Source organism: Phacochoerus africanus, chromosome 3 (genome assembly GCF_016906955.1).
Source record: "Phacochoerus africanus isolate WHEZ1 chromosome 3, ROS_Pafr_v1, whole genome shotgun sequence".
NCBI lineage: Eukaryota > Metazoa > Chordata > Mammalia > Artiodactyla > Suidae > Phacochoerus > Phacochoerus africanus.
In genome coordinates, this window is record NC_062546.1 from 177,463,680 (window position 1) to 177,482,930 (window position 19,251).

Consider the following 19,251-nt stretch of genomic DNA (forward strand, 5'->3'; position numbering starts at 1 on the left):
GCGACCTACACCACAGCTCATGACAATGCCTGATCCTTAACCCACTGAGGGAGGCCAGGGATTAAACCTGCAACCTAATGGTTCCTAGTTGGATTCATTCCCCCTGTGCCATGACGGGAACTCCCCTAGATTTCCTTTTTGAAGGTGTTCAAAGAAACATAAAATTTTCCTGAAAGAAAGATACTTAGAGTGGGCTATAGTCTTAAAGTTTAAAATAAAATATTTTAACAAAGGAAAAATTAGGTAGATTTTAATTTTTATAATGATTTTTATTTTTTCCATTATAGCTGGTTTACATTGTTCTGTCAATTTTCTAATGTACATCAAGGTGACCCAGTTATGCATGCATGTATACTTTCTTTTTTCTCACATTACCATGAAATTTTAATGTTTTAACAAAAGGCAAATTAAGTAATAATAGTTTTCTCTGAGCCTGGCACCATCCTTTTATTTCTTTCGTTTGTCAAAACTTTCCTTAAAAAAAAGTGATATTCAAATATTAGCTCATTTGTTTTATCCTCAAAACATATCATGATTCCTATCTTAAAAATGAGAAAAGTCAAGTCTGAGAGTTTAAGTAACTTACCTCAACTCATTCTAGAAATTATGAGACCTGAGGTAATATTTATTTTAAAAATAACAACTTGTCTCTAATTGTAAAGTAATACATTTTTTAAAAGATAGATATTACTGAAAAGTATTAACAGAAATAGTAACAGTGAGATAATAACCAATTTTCGTATTAACAAATAAGTGCAACATCATGTTGATAGATAAAAAAAGAAAAAAATGGCTTACTTAGCTTTACTGATACAAAAAGAGACAGGAAGTGATAGTGTTTGGGACATACTTTCTCCAGTCAGGAGAGCTTTTTGTTGCATCTGTAGAGACCTTGTCATATCAGTCAGAGGAACTTACATGCCTGTAGAATTGGAAAAGCAAGATCATATTTGGGAGGTTCCCTAGCTCTCTCCAGCCACTGTTATAAATAGATGGGGTCTTCAAGTTATTTTTGTACATTTTTACTCCTGCCTTTTTAAGAGCTCTACAACTTAGCCCTTATTTTAAAAGTTACTTTGTAAAAGTTTTAAGCATTTACCCATTCATTAAACAAATGGATTTAGTGTTTACTATTTTTTCTTTCATCTCAGATCTCACTTCTAGGATTACTCTCTTTCATCCTGAAATACATTTTTTTTAATAAGTCAGTGAGTGATATTATGGTTAATGCATGAGTCTGCTGAAGGTAAATTTTCTCCTTGTTATTTTATCTAAACTATAATTAAGGATTGTATTCCAATTATTAAAAGTCAATTCTTTCTATCATCCTATCTAGGATGACAATTATTTTCTCTCTTAACTTGGAAGATACTCTTCCACTGCCTCCTGCTTTCTGTTGTTGATATTGGGAAGTTTACTTTAGGTCTATCATTTCCTTGTTATTGTTTTTCTTCTGTGGCTGCTTTTAGGAGTTACATTTTGTCTTTGATGTTCTGCCCTTGTACTTTCTTGTGTTTCGTGAGAATTTATCCTGCTTCATGTATAAAAGAATTGAAGTTTTATTTTAGGTTTGAAAAACTCTTAGACATTATCTCTGAAAATAGTATGTCTCTTCCATTTTCTTTATTTTCTTCCTGAAACTTACATAAGTTGTATGTTAATTTTTTTTCATTCCATCCTCCCATACCCCTTAACTCCTTTTTCACATTTTCCATTTCCTCACCCTCTGGCAATCTAGGTAATTATTAAATCAATCTTCTACTTTATTAATTATTTTCTCAACTGAATTTCATCTGCTCTTTAACCATGTAGTATGTTTCAGACATCAACAATTAGCTATTCATATTACTCAGCCTTAAAAGGAATGAAGCAATGCCTTTTGTAGCAATATGAATTGGTAACAAATTATCATACTAAGTGGAGTTAGAGAGTGAAAGAGATATCATATGATATCACTTATAAGTGGAATCTTAAAAAAGGATAAAATGAACTTATTTGCAGAACAGAAACAGACTCACAGACTTTGAAAAATTTAGAGTTACCAAAGGGCACACGTTGAGGGTGGGAAGAGATGGACTGGGGGTTTGGAATTGGCTTATGCATGCTAAGGTATATGGAATGATTGGCCATTGGGGACCTGCTGTATAGCACAGGGAGCTTTACCTAATACCCTGTGATAAACTATGTGGGAAAAGAATCTGAAAGAGAATGGATATGTGTATATGTATAACATTTGTTATACATGTATAACAGTTTTTTTGTATAGCAGAATTTATCAAACCCTGTAAATCAACTATGGTAAAACTTGAAAAAATGAAGAAAAAGAAAAAAATTAGCAATTCATTTCTGAAAGTTATGTTTGTTCTTTTTAAAAAAACTGTCCAGTCATTTTGAAATAAGATGGTATTACTGATAATCTTTTTTTTAATTTTAAAAGTTTCATACCCTGTTATTTTATATGTTTATTATTATCGAACATCTAAAGTTCCTAAGGGTCTAAATATTTTTGGAATAATTGCTATTATTGTTGTTTATTTGCTTGGGCTAATTCTCATTCATGGTGTCTTACTTCCTTGTGGATTTAGTGACCCTTAAATGTGACATACTGACAAAAGGGAAGTTTTTTCCAGTAATTTCTATATAAACACATATATTTCATAAAAATAGTAAAAAAATATATTTTAACCTTCCTTTAATAAAATGTTCAGAACTATGTTCTTTATATGGTAACTTATACAATTTGGGGTTTCATGCAAATTCTTGATTCTTTGCTGATATTTATTGGTTTTACTCTGTGGCAGGCACTGTTATAGTATTAGAGGATGCTAGGACCAAAACTATATTCTTTGATTTTCAGGGTTTTGCTTAAAAGATGTGATAAATAAGTAGATAATTTGTAGGCTGAGTGATGAATTCCACAGTACAAGTGCTATGAGAGGCCAGGTGCTATACAAGAGGTGCCTCTAGTCCAAATGGATAGAAAGAAAAATAATGAAGTTTCCTGGGAGATTATACTTCCTGAGCTTCATGCTGAAGAAGAGTCAGCTAAGTGGGTTATGTAGAGATGAAGATGTTATATAACAGTTGTCCACAAATTAGAATGTCATTAAAAAAAAACTGCTCTAGTGAATTAAAGGATTCACTGAAAAAAAGTTTTCTTTTTTAAGTTTATCTTCTTTCTCCTCTATCCACACTGTTTTCTAAACCCAGTACTGTTATAAACCCATTTATGTTTCAATGGAATGAGCAATATCATAAAAATTTTTGATAAGCTCCCACACTGAAGAGGCTAAAATTTTTCCCAGAAGTTTATATGAAATGTCATAGACTCAGTCATGAATAAAATTAAAATTGTACTGTCAGCCTGAAACTATTTCAATATCACTGTCACATAAATTTTTGGAAATACCCTGCATTTTAGTAAACCAACATATTTTACTTAACCCACATGTGAAAACACCTGGGAACAAGCAGAATTGTATAGAGGTAACTCCAGGAGCTTACTCGGAACAATGAACCAGGAAGAATTGAAACCCATATCAAAGATGAGGGACTCTGGTAGAATGGCCTCTAGGTTTTCAGGAACTGGGCATCTAGATTCCAAGGCAACTCCTGTTAAAGGGTGTCACCCCAAATCTAGATTGCCTGGCACCAAGCAGGGTGTGTCTTCCCTCACAGACAAGGCTACTTGCCCATGAATGCTCTTTATAGATATCATAAAGGAAAACCCACAGGGTGGAGGGGGGTGGTGCCCAGCAGTGCCTCTGGCATGTGTTACCATGGGTTAAAAAAAAGGGAAGCTGTGCATTTACTCTGTTTATGACTAATCCTAGTCTTAGGAAATGTTCTTCTTTCAAATAAACTCTATTCTTCAACCCATGTTAATGTTGTCAACCAGTTCTGAACTCTAGTACACTACACCGCAGGGGACACACAAAGGGTTCTACCTGGACAGGAGAATATATTTTTTTAAAAATCAATAAGTTGTCTTCAGTGGAAGAAATCTTAAATGCCTTCTCAGTATATTGTTATTGTATGGCTATGCTTAAATAAATTGTATCATCATTCTCCTATACAAATCTCAGAGTCACAATGGAGACATCTATCTTTACCCAAATAGGTACAACATAAAAGTTAAAAGTCTGTTTCTGGAATAGGGCATTTCCCCATAACAGGATTATCTATCTCTGTCTCATATACTTGAGTACTTCCAGTATTAGAAATATTACATTCTCAGCTTTTATACTTATAGATAGACATAATGACTGATTTCAAATCCACAGGATTTAATGCAACTCTCTATCCCAAATGCTGGTTAATTTAGATACATAAAATCAAGTTCCTTAAACATTTATGTTAAAAAAAAAATAACTAGAGGAGAAGATTTCATGAAGTTTTACATGGTACTGCAAAGTCGATATAAAAGACATTTAGACCACTCATTACCTTCTATCATCATCATTATTACATATATAAGAGAGTTAACTGCATTATAATCTTATGTTATAGTCAGATATATTTATAACTTGTTAGTTTAAATATCCATCAACTTTATTTATTCATTTACTTACTAGAGGGCCACAGCCACAGCATATGGAAATTCTCAGGCTAAGGATCAAATTAGATCTGTAGCTGCCAGCCTATGCCACAGCCACAGCAATGCCAGATCTGAGCCGGGTCTGCAACCTACACCATAGCTCACAGTAACATGGGATCATTAACCCACTGAGCAGGGAAAGGGATCAAGCCCACATCTTCATGGATCCTAGTCGGGTTCATTACTGCTGAGCCACAACTGGAACTCCAACTTTATTATTTTTTAATTAAAGTATAGTTGATTTACACTGTTGTGCCAATTTCTACTGTACAGCAAATGACTCAGCCATAGATATATATACATTCATTTTTATATTATTTTTCCATCATGGACTATGCCAGGAGATAAATATTTATCAACTTTAGTTCCATGGAGCATTGCCGTAGTCCTGACTCTTGGTTGGGACAAAGCTGTGCCTGGAACCTCAGTTTCCAAGACAAACAACAGTAGAAGTTCATTGTCGTCCAAGAGATTTGGTGAGTGGGATGGAATCAATAATATTGTCACATGTGATCACAACATTGCAGAAGATAGCTAGAGAATTACTTTATTCTCATCTGCATCTTACTATTTATCCTTTTGGAAGCTGTTCCAAGTCATTCTAGTTGTTTTCTTCACTTGTGGTCCGACTAATGTGTAACCTTAACACTCTCATACAGCACGCTCCAATTTTGGTTGAAGGAAACTCCATTCTTTGTGTTACTGGGGCTAAATATGTGAAGTCATGTTTGACTTCTTTTTCTCTTATAGCTAATCTGTTAGCAAATCATATTGGCTCTACCTTCAAGATATATACAAACACTTCCTACCACCTTCAGCTACCATTTTGGCCCCAGTCACTACATCTCTTGCCTGGATTATTGTAATAATCTCATAAATAAATGTTCTTTATACTTTTACCTCCCCCCTTTCCTTTGGGCAGTCTATTCAATCTTTTCCTTTATTTATTTAGCTTTATAGGGCCACACCCATAGCATATGGAAGTTCCTAGGCTAGGGGTCGAATCAGAGTTGCAGCTGCTGACCTACATCATAGCCACAGCAAGGCAGGATCCAAGCCGAATTTGCAACCTATACCACAGCTCATGGTAACGCCAGATCCCTGACTCACTGATTGAGGCCAGGGATTGAACTCACATCCTCATGAATACTAGTCGGATTAATTTCCGCTTCACCACAATGGGAACTCCACAATCTGTCCCTTTAAATGTTCCAAATCAGGAGTTCCCTTCGTGGCTTGGTGGTTAATTGAACTCAGCTAGGATCCATGAGGATGCGGTTTCCATCCCTGAACTCACTCAGTGGGTTAAGGATCTGGTGTTGCCATGAGCTGTGATGTAGGCTGCAAACACGGCTCGGATCCTGTGTTGCTGGGGCTATGGTGTAGGATGGCAGCTACAGCTCCAATTCGACCCCTAGTCTGGGAAGTTCCATATGCCATGGATGTGGCCCTAAAAAGTAAAACAAAACAATAAAATAAAATAAAATAAATGTGTGAAATCATAGAACTCTACAATGGGTTTCCAACTTAATCAAGAATAAAAACCAATCCTACGTGATATATATATTCTAGTCATTTTATTTCCTTGACCAAAATCTGTTTTCCCTGTTTCACAATGGCCTCTTGCTGTTCTTTAAGTAGTTGAGCTGTACTTCTACATTTGGTCCTTTGCCTTAACTATTCTGTCTTCCTAGAATACTTCCCCCCTCAGATAGCTACAGGGCCAATACACACCTTCCTGTCCTTGCACAAATGCTACTTTCTCAGTTAGGTACACTTTGACTATTTTATTTTAAATTAACCCACCAACCTTATCCCTAGATCTCTGAATCCCTTTTACACAACTTTGATTTTTGGGTTTTTTTTTTTCCTCATAGGATTTAATAATAATAATTTAAATATTGTTAATTTAAGTTCTCGTTTATGGTCTGTCTCCTTCTCAGCCACTTAAAATGTCATATCCACAAGAGTAGGAATATCTGTAGATTTTATTCACTAGAACATAGAAGGGGGGCCCAAAATATTTGTTAGATTGAATCATATTCAATTTCAATCTAGGCTATACATGCTAAGATTTCTACCATAACAAATAGCCTAGAGTTATCTGTATATAGAGATCTAGCCAATCTTGAAAAGGTATTTTCTTAAAAGATTATATATATGTATATATATATATATATATATATAACTTAGTCAACATATTACCTATATTATGTATTATACATGTAATATATTGTTTAGTTTCTTTCTATTTAGGCAAATAAGTCCTTTGTTAATAGTGGTAAAAGTAAAGAACTTCAAAGACAAATTATAGAGAACTAATTTTTTTCTCTGATTATGGTAATGTATCTATCAAGAAGGACTTGATGGCTTCTATATTTTTAGTAAGTATTTCTAGTGAATATTTTACATTAAATATAATTTAATTAAAAATTAATGATACATTTACATGTTTGAAAAATCAAAATTGTGTACAGCATCATTCTTTGAAAAGTCTCAATCTCTTTGTGTTCCTGTTACCTATATATGTATATCACCCCATATATAAATTTATTAGTTCCTCATATATCCTCTTGTATTTCTTCATGCTATTTGTAAACAAATAAAAATACAGATTCTTAATTGTCCCTTCCCTACATGTACAATATTTTACAACTTGTTTTTCTTATTTAACAATATATTCTGAGTTTCTGTGTATCAGTTCATAATAAACCTAGCCACCCAATATGCCATGGAGACTACACCAAAGTTATATCAGACAGCCCCTTATACTGAAATATAAGTTTTGTCAAGCCAAAATAAAATTCACATTTTAAGTTACTGTCAAATCACTGAATGTGAAAGCAAAAATCATGGGAATTGGAAACTTGCTCTGTATTGTATATTGCCTAGAATAATGTATAGGCATATATTTTTCATATTATTCAAAACTTTACAAGTGAAATAAGTGGCAGTGTTACGGCAGCTATATATAACATGTATTACACTTTCCCTGAAGGATTTTCTGTTCTAAGGAAGGTGGCTTGTACTGTATGATTATAAATTGAACACTGATACATTAGCTACAAAGCTCTTGACTTTGATACTTTTCCTTCTCAGTTTCTGACATTTTTGTAATATCTTAGCTACATTCTTCTTTAGAATAAATATGGTAGATCTATAAATTGTTCTGTGATACGTTGACCTACTGATAGTATTGTCCCCACATCCAAACTCGTACTGCTCTCCACAGGACAGGCCAGTAAATTGAGAGATGAATTGTTGGGGCAAGGAATAGCAACTTTATTAAGAAAGCCAGCACACCAGGAAGATGGTGGACTAGTGTCCAAGAGACCCATCTCACCCAAGTTAGAATTCAGGCTTCTTTTATATTAAAAGGGAAGGGAGTGAGGTTGGTTGTTGCAAACTTCTTGGTATCAGAATCCTTTGTTTTTGCAGCTGTCCACAAAGTCAGGTCATGCTGTTCCTTAAACAAGACAAATGTTATTCTCTATTCTGCAACTTTTTATCTCTATATGAATGGAAATATACTATACCTTTAAAGGCCAGTCTTGAGAATGGGCTATCTTGTACATTTCAGGCTGTAGGCAACATTCCTGACTTGTAACAAAAGCAATAGAATACAAAGGTTAAAAGAAATAAGGAATTCCCCTTGTGGCTTAGTGGTAACAAACCTGACTACTATCATGAGGGCACCGGTTGGATCCCCAGCCTTGCTCAGTGGGTTATGGATCTGGCGTTGCCATGAGCTGCGGTGTAGGTTGCAGACATGGCTTGGATCCCACATTGCTACAGCTGTGGTGCAGGCTGGCAGCTCAGCTCCAATTTGACCCCTAACCTGAGAACTTCCATATTCCATGGGTATGGCCCTAAAAAAGACAAATAATAAATAAATAAATAAATAAATAAATAAATAAATAAATAAATAAATAAATAAAATAGACCCAACATAGATTTGTTCTTCCCTATTACATTGTCTTTAAAATTACTGGACTCAATTCTAAAATTCTAACACTGCGAAACTTGTTTTTAGAAGAGGGTCAAAGCTAGCTGTACCTTTAAACATGTGAAATAGACTTATTTGGTGTTATGTGTTCAACTTCCATATCGGTCCTTTGATAGTTAGAAGGCTAATTAAAAGTTTAGACTTTTAAAGGAAACACTATTGATCTTTGCTGTTCTTTAGTGCTTCAGCTGCATTAATGCCCTAGCTGAAGCTATTTTAATCAACATTGCAGTTAGCAACACAACTCAGAAACTTCCCTCATGCATATTTTCATAGAGGACAATTGACCTCCTTAAGAAATACAAATGTGAATGTGAGTAAAGAGATCTGGGTGGTGGACGTCTGGGACTATAGTCTCACTAGTAGACAGAGGTTCTCACCACCAGATGGAGCCAGAAAGATGCATTCTTTTCACAGTGGGATTATGGAACCTCCGTGAGGGAGCCCTTTGTTATATCCTCAATTCAACAGTTGATAGAAGTGTGTGGAGGGTGAGGAAGGCATGGTCTTGACATGCAGACCGACATGCTCCACAAATTTTAGAGGTTGCCTTTTTATGATTTTTCTTTTAAAATTAAAGGTCCACCGTACCTGCCTGATGGAGAAGTAAAAGCATAGTGCAATTTTACAGAACTTCTTCCCACACCCCAACTCCCTACTGTTCACCAGAATCTCCATAATATATCCTGTTTAAAAGAAGGAAGAGGGACAATAATAAGATACCTCATGCTTTTGCTTTTGTTAAAAAAAAAAGTGAATAAAGGGGAATAAAATGATCCATGTCTGAGGTTTATTTATCTAACCTAAAATACTCATTTATTTTATCCCATCTTGATCAGATAGCATTTTCGGAAGAATTTTAGAGATGGAAGCAATTTCATTTATATTTTTAGGGAGTTTTAATTATCTTCCCAAGTTGTATCTGGCCAACTGAAGTGCCAAGAAGATGCAGAGAAAAATCTTAATTTTAACTGGAAATTTAGGTCAGAAGCAGCTGGGTTTCCAATATAAGACATGCATAGTAATATCATTATTTAGAAATACTGAATGTTAGTTCCTTCTCAGGTTTTTAAAGGCAAAGCTTTAAGTTAGTTTATAGCCAGGAAAGCTATCAACAGCTTTTTGAATTTTATGAGATATCAAATTAGTAAGGTTTGAGAATGCCATATATAACAGTAATATATGTATACTTTATAAAAATAATCCAAAATAAAATAAATCCAGTTACTTATTATTCCCCCCAAAATAACATAGGGCACAATAAATTTTATTTTGAGTTGGACAGGAAGAGATTGAAGTATTTAGAAGAGTGGTATGATCTGATTTATATCCATATTTTATAATAAATTCTGCTGCTGCAGGAGCCATATTTAACATTTGCTAAGGATTTAACACACTGTATGCTCAGTAGATTATTTACCCCAAGTTAAAAACTAACTCAAAAGCCCATAAGAGCCCCAACACTTTTAATTTTTTTTTTTAATTTTTTAATTTTAATTTTAATTTTTTTTTTTTTGTCTTTTTGCTATTTCTTTGGGCCGCTCCCGCGGCATATGGAGGTTCCCAGGCTAGGGGTCGATCGGAGCTGTAGCCACTGGCCTTCACCAGAGCCACAGCAACACGGGATCCGAGCCGCGTCTGCAACCTCCACCACAGCTCACGGCAACGCCGGATCGTTAACCCACTGAGCAAGGGCAGGGACCGAACCCGCAACCTCATGGTTCCTAGTCGGATTCGTTAACCACTGCGCCACGGCGGGAACTCCTTTTTTTTTTTTTTTTTTTTCCCAACACTTTTTAAAATACTTATCCCTGGCTGCCTCCTACTCTAATTTTGTAGATAGAGTTATATCCACAGGATAAATGACATCACGATTGCTTACAAAAAAGGCAATTTTTATTAAGGTACTCTCGTAAAGTTGTTCATTTTAATAAATAAAATTTTATTTAAAAAATCACTGAATCAGATAACATTTGTTAAATGAAATTATGTGTTTTAAAAACACATCACAGAAAGAATTGCCTGACCAAGGAATTATAAAACAAAAAACAAGGGAGTTCCCATCATGGCTCAGCGGAAACAAATCTGACTAGGAACCATGAGGTTGCAGGTTCGATCCCTGGCCTTGCTCAGTGGGTTAAGGATCTGGCGTTGCCGTGAGCTGTGGTGTAAGTTGCAGACATGGCTTGGATCTGGTGTTGCTGTTGCTGTGGTGTAGGTCAGCAGCTGCAGCTCCAATTGGACCCTTAGTCTGGGAACCCCCATATGCCCTGGGTGCAGCCCTTAAAAAAAAAAAAAAAACAAGACTATTGTCCTGCAAATGAGAAACATTTGTAGCCTATTCATAAAACAAAGGAAATTGATGTTAAGCAAAAGAACACCTAAAATATCTACAAAACCAGAAATGAACCTTTGATAGGACTATTCTAAACACCATGTCATATGGAAACGTACATGTTCCTCTTATCACTCTGTTATCAGTTATCATTCTCATTTGCTTTTGAAATAAAATTGTTACCAGAAATTAATTTAATTTTTCCTCCAATCACTAGAATACAGATTTCATGAGAACTAGAAAACTATTTTGCACAACTCTTTCTTGGTAGTCTAGAACACTTCTTGACATATAATAGACACATAAATGCTTAGTTGATGTTTGGGTGAATGGATGTGTGAGCAGAATATATAAACGCTGATGTTAAGGTGGGGCTTCTGGGATAGCTGGATGAGGAACTAAGGAAATTTCCTGCCCTGAGGCAGAGCTGGAGAAAGAGGTCTCAGCAGGCATGTTAGTGGATAAGCAGAAAGCATATAAAGTTAATACATGCCACACTAATCGCTGCGTGTGGGCCACTGTGACATAATAGAATGGGACCCTGCATGGCCCCAACAAGAAAAAATTTCACTCACTTAAGTACCATTCCCACGGTACATAAGGTGCTAATAAATAAGACTGGGGCTGAGCAGGAGGGCTGAGGGGGACCTGGGAGGGACCAACCTACCTCCTGTCCCTTTTTTTCTCTCTTACAGCATAGAGTCTTAAGCCACTGAGCAGTTAGGAAACCCTGATGCTTAAATTAAGGAGACTGACTACAAAGGGTAAAGAGCGACGCTTTGTAGTGATGAAAGGCTTTGCTATCTCTGTTGGTTCTGGTTATACAACTACATGTGTTTACCAAAATTCATATAATGGTACCCCTAAAGAGTATGAATTCTACTATAGGTTAAATATTCCTCTACACTTGACCTTAGAAAAATTACTTTTCAACTCTATAAAATAATTATTATGCATTTAAACTATTAAATTTCACAACTGTTCTAAACCAAACATCCTTGGTAAAAGAGGGAATGAATGGTTTAGGGGCAGATTGAGGAAGAAGGCTTTCCTTTATTTGGTTGTGTTTTGTTTGTGAGTTTCTTTGAATATGATGGAACTTCAGCGTGCTTAAAAACATGTTGAGGAGGAAGCACAAATCAAGCTGGAGAAATTAAAGGTGTAAAGGATAAAGATAAGGGGCTTCACTCTCCCTGTCGAAAGTAAGGCTAGAGTTTTCTCACTCCGTTTTCATAGTGCATTTATTTTAGAAAACTTGGTCATTGTAAGTTCTTTCTCTGTCTCTTTGAAAGTATATGAGTCATTTTAAAATCTAAATAAGCCTCTTAACAGTTTTACAATCCAGGAGTGTCTTGCTCAAGACTCTCTTTGAAATGTAACCATCTAGGAAGACAGCGCCCCTGTCCCCTAGTCTCTATGGGAACGTAGGCGTCTCATTTCAATGGCCACCTTGCTCCAATGTGCAACTACTTCCTGTCACAAAGATGTGGCAAGTTTATTTTTCCTTTGGATAAAGCCAAGTTAGGGTGAATTTACACAGTTTATAACTTTCACAATTACCAGGTGAATTTAGAATGAACTGTTTCACAAAGGATGCTGTCCTGTCTCGTTCCTTAAGGATTATCTGCCATTTCTCTTGAGAAGATATGTGTAATGGCTTGGAAGTTCTTGGTTATAAAAAGGTGAGGTGTCTGCCTCTGCAGTCTCTTTAATGGGCTGCCTGTGACGTGTCTCACATTCTGGTTTAATGCTTTTTCAATAATGAAACTGTTTTTTCTCTCTTCTACATTTGCAGAGAGCTTTTCAGGGTAGAAAGAAGATTTGTTTTTAATTATACCTCTTAAACACTAACTTGTAGAAGATCGTTCATCCAGATAGAGAAATGAGAGAACTAAAGAGCAAACATGGAGGGAGTAGAGTAGTTAATTTATGAAACAAGGGAGAAAAGAATTAGTGGACATGAGATTAATGATGTCTTAGTCTGCTCGGGTAGATATGACAAAATATCTCAGGCTATGTGGGACTTAAATAACCAGAAATTTATGTTTTCATTGTCTGGAGTTGAGGCATTCAGTTCCTGCTAAGAGCTCTCTTCCTAGATAGGAGAGATAGAGAGAAATAGAGATAGAGGAAGAAAAGAAAGTCAGAAAGAGAGACACAGAGAGAGAGCACTCTGCTGTCTCTTTTTAGACAGGCACTAGTCCCATCAAAAAGACCCCATCTTCATTGACTCATCTAAACTTCATCACCTTGCAAAGGGCCCACCTTCTAATGATAGGGATGGAGTGGGCACTGGTAGTTATTATAGAAGCCCCACTAAGGGACCACAGATAAAGAGGGAAACCTAGGGGACATTGGGAGACCACTGTAAATTCAATAAAGACCATCAGAACAAGGCAGGTTTGCTTGCTACCGGAGATTTGAGAATTGCCTCATGTCATTGGGTGGGGGGTGGAATGGGGCTTGCATCCAGATTCAGACCAAAGGTAGGAGTTTGAGGACTGCCCTTTGGCTGATTTGAATACACACCTTACCAGATACTAAGGAGGAGCCACTACTCAAAGAGGAAAAGGTGATCCCCCCCACTCTTGGATGATAAAACTGTAATCCACAGGATCCTCAGGGCAGAGTTTATGTGCCTGCCGTCTTGCATCTCTCACAAGCGTCCTATCTTAATAGGTCTATTTCTTGCCTTTCCCTTTGTCTCTCTCTGAATTCCTTCTGCATGGAGACATGAAGAACCTGAACCTCAGTAAATCCAAACACAGGGTGAGTGATTCTAATTTAAAACCATGGGTTTAAGTCCTAACCTGGCTTTAGGCTAGGTTTGAGTCCTGGCATGTGGGTTCAAGTCCCAATCTGGGTTTATGCTGGGGTGGAGGCCCAGCACATGGCTGCAGGTCCCAGTTCGTTTTCTGGTTAGGTTCAGGCCATTAGTGCTGTCAGTTTCACTAATACTGTCACATGGGGATTAGGGCCTTCACATACCAATTTTATTAAAAAAATTTTTTTTTCACATATGAATTTTAGAGAGACACAATTCAGGCCATAGCTATAGTAAATATTTATTGTAGACACAATTTAACCAATTGTTAAATGAATGTATATTGTTATATATTATATATTCAATATTAGAAAAGTAATGAAAATCCCATGAAATTGCATGATTATATCTATAATAATCTAGCAAGAATCACTTTATCCGAATATATTTTTGGTCTCTCTGAAAACCATCAAATGTATGGATAGGGAGATAGATAAACAGATCAACAGGGGGTGTAAGTTTAAAGATAGACTGTTTTTGATCAATAGTATGACAGAATTTTTATTATGCAAAAATTAGGAGATGCATAGTTAGATATATAAATTTGATTAGATAAAGTATGCAAATTTCAAATTAGTAGTTTATTTATATTCCTACATAAATGGATATGTTTTGGTCAGAAACAGCTTCTTTTTACACAATTTTCCCTTTCTGCTTAATGAATCTTGATTAGAAAAAAATCAGCAAAATGTATACATCATATTTATGATTTTTTCTTTAAATTTTCATACGCATATATTCACTCTCCCTCACACATACACACACACACACATGCACGCACACACACACATGCACATCAATTAAGGATCATTTATTTAACATCAGAAAATAACTGAGGACAAGCAGTGAAACTAGAAATTAAGCAGTGGTTGGTATATTCTAGAGAAACTATTTATTTTGGTCTACTTTCCTTCCTTCCTTCCTTCCTTCCTTCCTTCCTTCCTTCCTTCCTTCCTTCCTTCCTTCCTTCCTTCCCTCCCTCCTTCCACTAATGCCATAGGAGTCAGGGAGGCCTGCTTACCACCTGACTTCCCATTGACCTTCTCTGGCTGGTACCATTTTGCTGAGGGACGGAGGTACCTCATCATAGCCTGGTAAGGGTGGAAGTCTAGTCTCTCCCCTCTACCTTTGCTGGTGGAGGTGGGAGTGGGGCTGCAGTTTTTCTTTATGTTTTAATGTTTTCTATCTTTCTAGGCTGCCCTTTTCCTGGTTCTTTTCTAGTGAAAGCAGGCTTTCCTTCTATCTGAGTCCATCAGCAATTCCATGCTGCCAGCATCTCTAGTACTTGAGTGGCAATACATGAGGCAAAAAGAAAACCCATGGAACTCACTAGCATGTCATTCAGGTTCTGAGGTCCCTAGATGGTCTGTCTTCTTGATTTTACTTTTCAGAATTTACTTATGTTTGTTTTCTGTATAATGTCCAGGGTTTGTTGTACTTAACAGGAAAAATAGGGACAATTATGTCTGTTTCATTGTCTCTGACACCAAGATGGGAAATTGAGTTTTTGTTTCAATCCACTTGTATTTTCTTATTTTCACATAATAATGCTTTATTCTTATCTGGGAATGAGACCTACAACTCTAATAAAAATGTCATGTGAAAAATTAAGTACAAATTACCATAGAAAGTACAAAACGTATTGCCAATAAAAGCTATGTGCCTTTTATATAATACAAAAAAAATGACTGTGAGAAAATGCAGTAAGTGGTTTTCACCATGAGAAGTTGGTTCTTTAATGCTTATGTGATTGATCTCTCAGATGCAATTATTTTTTTCTTAGTGAAAGTTATGACAATGTCCAAATATAACTCTTATGTGTCAAGTAACTATATAAAGATATAAAAGTGAAAACTCTAAAATCACATGTTCTTTTCAGTTCTGTGTTAATGCAGTAGCACTATATAAGTTCTTTGCCAAGCCTTTAGTAAACAGATTGTGCAGATAAAGCCTGACAATGTCAGGGACCCTGGAAAATGAGACGGTTAAACAACATCATCATCAGTCATCGAGATGAGACTGAGATGCTGTAAACTTTTCCACCCAAGGCTCCTTAGCATTTATTACAATAGGAACAACAGGAACAGTTGCCACCATGTAGAATTATCTGTGAACTTAGGTTCAAACAATGGAGAAGCTGCAGCAAGGAGAGGATGAAGATGGGTAGGAGGTAAGATGGCACAACGGTTAGTGTGGTTGCAGGATGGGAATTACCTATGTTTGAGACCTAGATCCTATCACTGACTTTGAGGTCATTGGTGTTACTTAACCACTAAGAGCCTTGATTTCTTTATTTATAAAATGGAACTATTATAGTACCTGTCTCACAGTATCTTAAAATATAAACCAAATGATGTTACCTGAAATTTGCAGTCAACATGACATTATTATCCTTCCTACCAAGGGGTAGGGAGATTATTTTTTATTATGGAAATAAATTAATATGTATTAAAGGCTTATTGTGAGAACAGTATTCTAGGTACACCAATTTTACTATTGATCTCTCCTATAAGGGCAAAAACACCATGAAGTACATGTTATAAGTAAGATAAAATTTAGGAAGTTTCAGCTATTTCCCCTGCTTCCTATAGTTAGTTTGCAACAAAACAAACAAACAAAAAAAAAAAAAAGGGGGAAGGGAGAAGAAAGAAAAAGAAGAAAGATTAGAATGAGGTAAATTTATTCTATTTAATATGTGTCAGGTATGTTTTTAGACACTGGGGGAAAAAAGAGAGTGAACAAACACAATTTCTTAGATTATAGTGGGGAAAGAGACAAATGAACCACAAAGTCACATAACAGAGAAGACATGTTATTGTGTCTGAGATTATGTGGGAGATACACCAACTTAATGGAGGAAGCCGGAGGGGCTTCCAAGAAGATGCCTAGGGTGGGATCTGAAATGAAGCAGAATTTTGTTGTGCTTATTCACTATATCATGCTGCCTGGGGCTTTGTTTATATTCAGGCAATAGTTGGGATCTGCAGCATAGCTTCTGTGCAGCCCTCAGATTCTAACTGATGTGATGGAATCTGGTTTGGGGCAATTTGGGACTAGTCATAATGAAAGGCTCTTCAGGGCAGGGTGGATGATGAAGAAAGACCACAAAAACAATGATAGATTCCACGGATAGGTGAGATCATTCAATATTTGTCTATCTTTGCCTGACTTATTTTTCGTAGCCTAATGCTCTCAAGGTCCATCCATCCTTGTTGTCATAAATGGCAGGATTTCCTTCTTTTTTCTCTGGTTGAGTAATATTCCATTTTATATTTATAGACATCCTCTTTATCCATCTGTCAACTGACACTCAGGGTGTTTCCCTGTCTTGGTGGTTGTAAATAAAAGCCGAAATTATAAAACAAAGACAAGGTTGCCGAGGGCTAGGGGGTACAGGAAATGGGGGAGCTATTGGTCAAAAGGTACAAGCTTTTAGTTGTGAGTAAATTCTGGTGATCTAATGTACAGCATGGTGACTACAGTTAACAGAACTGTATTGTATAGTTGAATGTTTCTAAGATGGTAGATCTTAAATGTTCTTACCACCAAAAAAAACCCCCCAAAATATGTGAGACGATGGATGTGGTAACGAACCTTACTGTGGTAATAATTTCATAGTATATACACATTTCAGATCATTGTGTTGTACACCTAAGACTTACACAACGTTATGTGTCAGTTACATCACAATAAAACTAGAGGGAAAAAAGGACAATGATGGGTTAGTAAACAGGCAGGCAGTGGGTGGGGATTTTATAGGTGGCAAGAGCAGAATTCAAACAGACAGGGTAAGGGACATTTGATAAATCTCTTTAGTATCTCAAAAATGATATCATAGACTCTTGATAAGTCTCTTTAGTATCTCAAAAATGATATCATAGACTCAAGCACTTTTTTGTATACAATTTTCCATAAGAGATGATCTCTTTCCACTGACTTGTTCCTGCATTGTGGTCAAAACTGCCATCTCTAGTCCACATTTCAAGGCTCACATCTGCAGCCTGTATCACAGTGGTGGAAATCTCCATGTTCTTATCACTATGTCCTCCTTCTGCAGAACAGTGTAGCCACATCCCAGCTTAGACACAGGCCCGTCTGGTCTCAATACAGTTTCTAAATGGACAGGAATTATATTATGGGCCAAATAGCCTTGATTTAGGAGTTTTGAATAAATGACCATCTGAGATGATGCCAGACCTCCAACTTCTTCAAATCCTTCCCATTTTAACTCCCGCTCTCTTCTTTATTTCTGACCTTTTTTTACTTGCCTGTTTCTTCAATCCTTGCCTGGACACCTGAATAACAAACACTATCTGTTCCACCAGAATTCTGAACACTATGAATCTTTCCTCTCTTCCCCCTTTACTCCTCCTTCCTGTGTAAGGTAATATGGATTATTCAATGATCTGAAAAAATAAAGTAAGAAATGAAAAAGAAAGGTCAATGGGAATTCTCTGGTGGCCCAACAGGGTCAGCCAGAGTTATCACTGTTGTGGCCGACAAACTACTGCGTGTCGCAGGTGAGGCCAAACATTTTTTTTAGAAAGAAAAAGAAAAGTCACAGAGTACTCATAGTCTCACCACTCAAACACAATTGCTAATTACTTACTGATCTCTTTATTCTAGTCTGTATTTTTTCTATAGCTACAAATTTACTAGATGCATAATTTTGTATGTTGATTTACTGAGCATTTGTCATCTTGAAATTTCCGTCTGACTCCTGACCGCCATCCATTCTCCAGTGAGGTGTTAAAGTCCTGTTTCACAAGAGATAAGGTCTATTTGCAAACCTGTCCAGTGCATAATGTGTAGCAAGTGTATTGGCTTCTTTTTTGGAATCTGGTTCTGTGCATCTGTGGGAGGAGGGAGGTTCAGGAGCCTGCTATTTCACCATCTTGGTGACATTCCCTAAATTTTCTTCAATTTCACAAAAATAGAATATAAAGTCACAAATTAAAAGGTAAGAATTTCTTTTTCCTTGAGAACTTGCCAAGTTAGTTTTATATTTATAAGTGCAGATGGCCTGTTTCTTCTTCACTGGGTTAATGAAAATGCAATCAATTATTAAATGATAAAGGCAAGCAACTTTGTTTTAAGAGATAATTTTCATTTCCAGCCTTGTTGGTATTTAATAAAACTTTCTTAAATGAAGCCCTGACAAAAGACACCTTTGTATTTCATAGATCTTTTGTAACAAAACTTTCATCTTAAATTGAAGTCAAGCAGTCATGAATGTAATAAAAGCGCTCTTGTCAGTGGACAAAGTCAAAATACAACTGTCCCCAAAATAAGATAATGAAGATTATCTGATTAACTTCTATGCTACCATACCATCCATATAATACAGTTAAGTCAAAGTGAATCATTAAATAGTTAAATGAATCATGCATTTATCTCTGAAAACAAATTTGTAATTACTTCTGTCTAAATTCTATAACTTTTATTTCTTCCAAAATATCATTTTCTTATGACAAAATGTGAGAAATTTA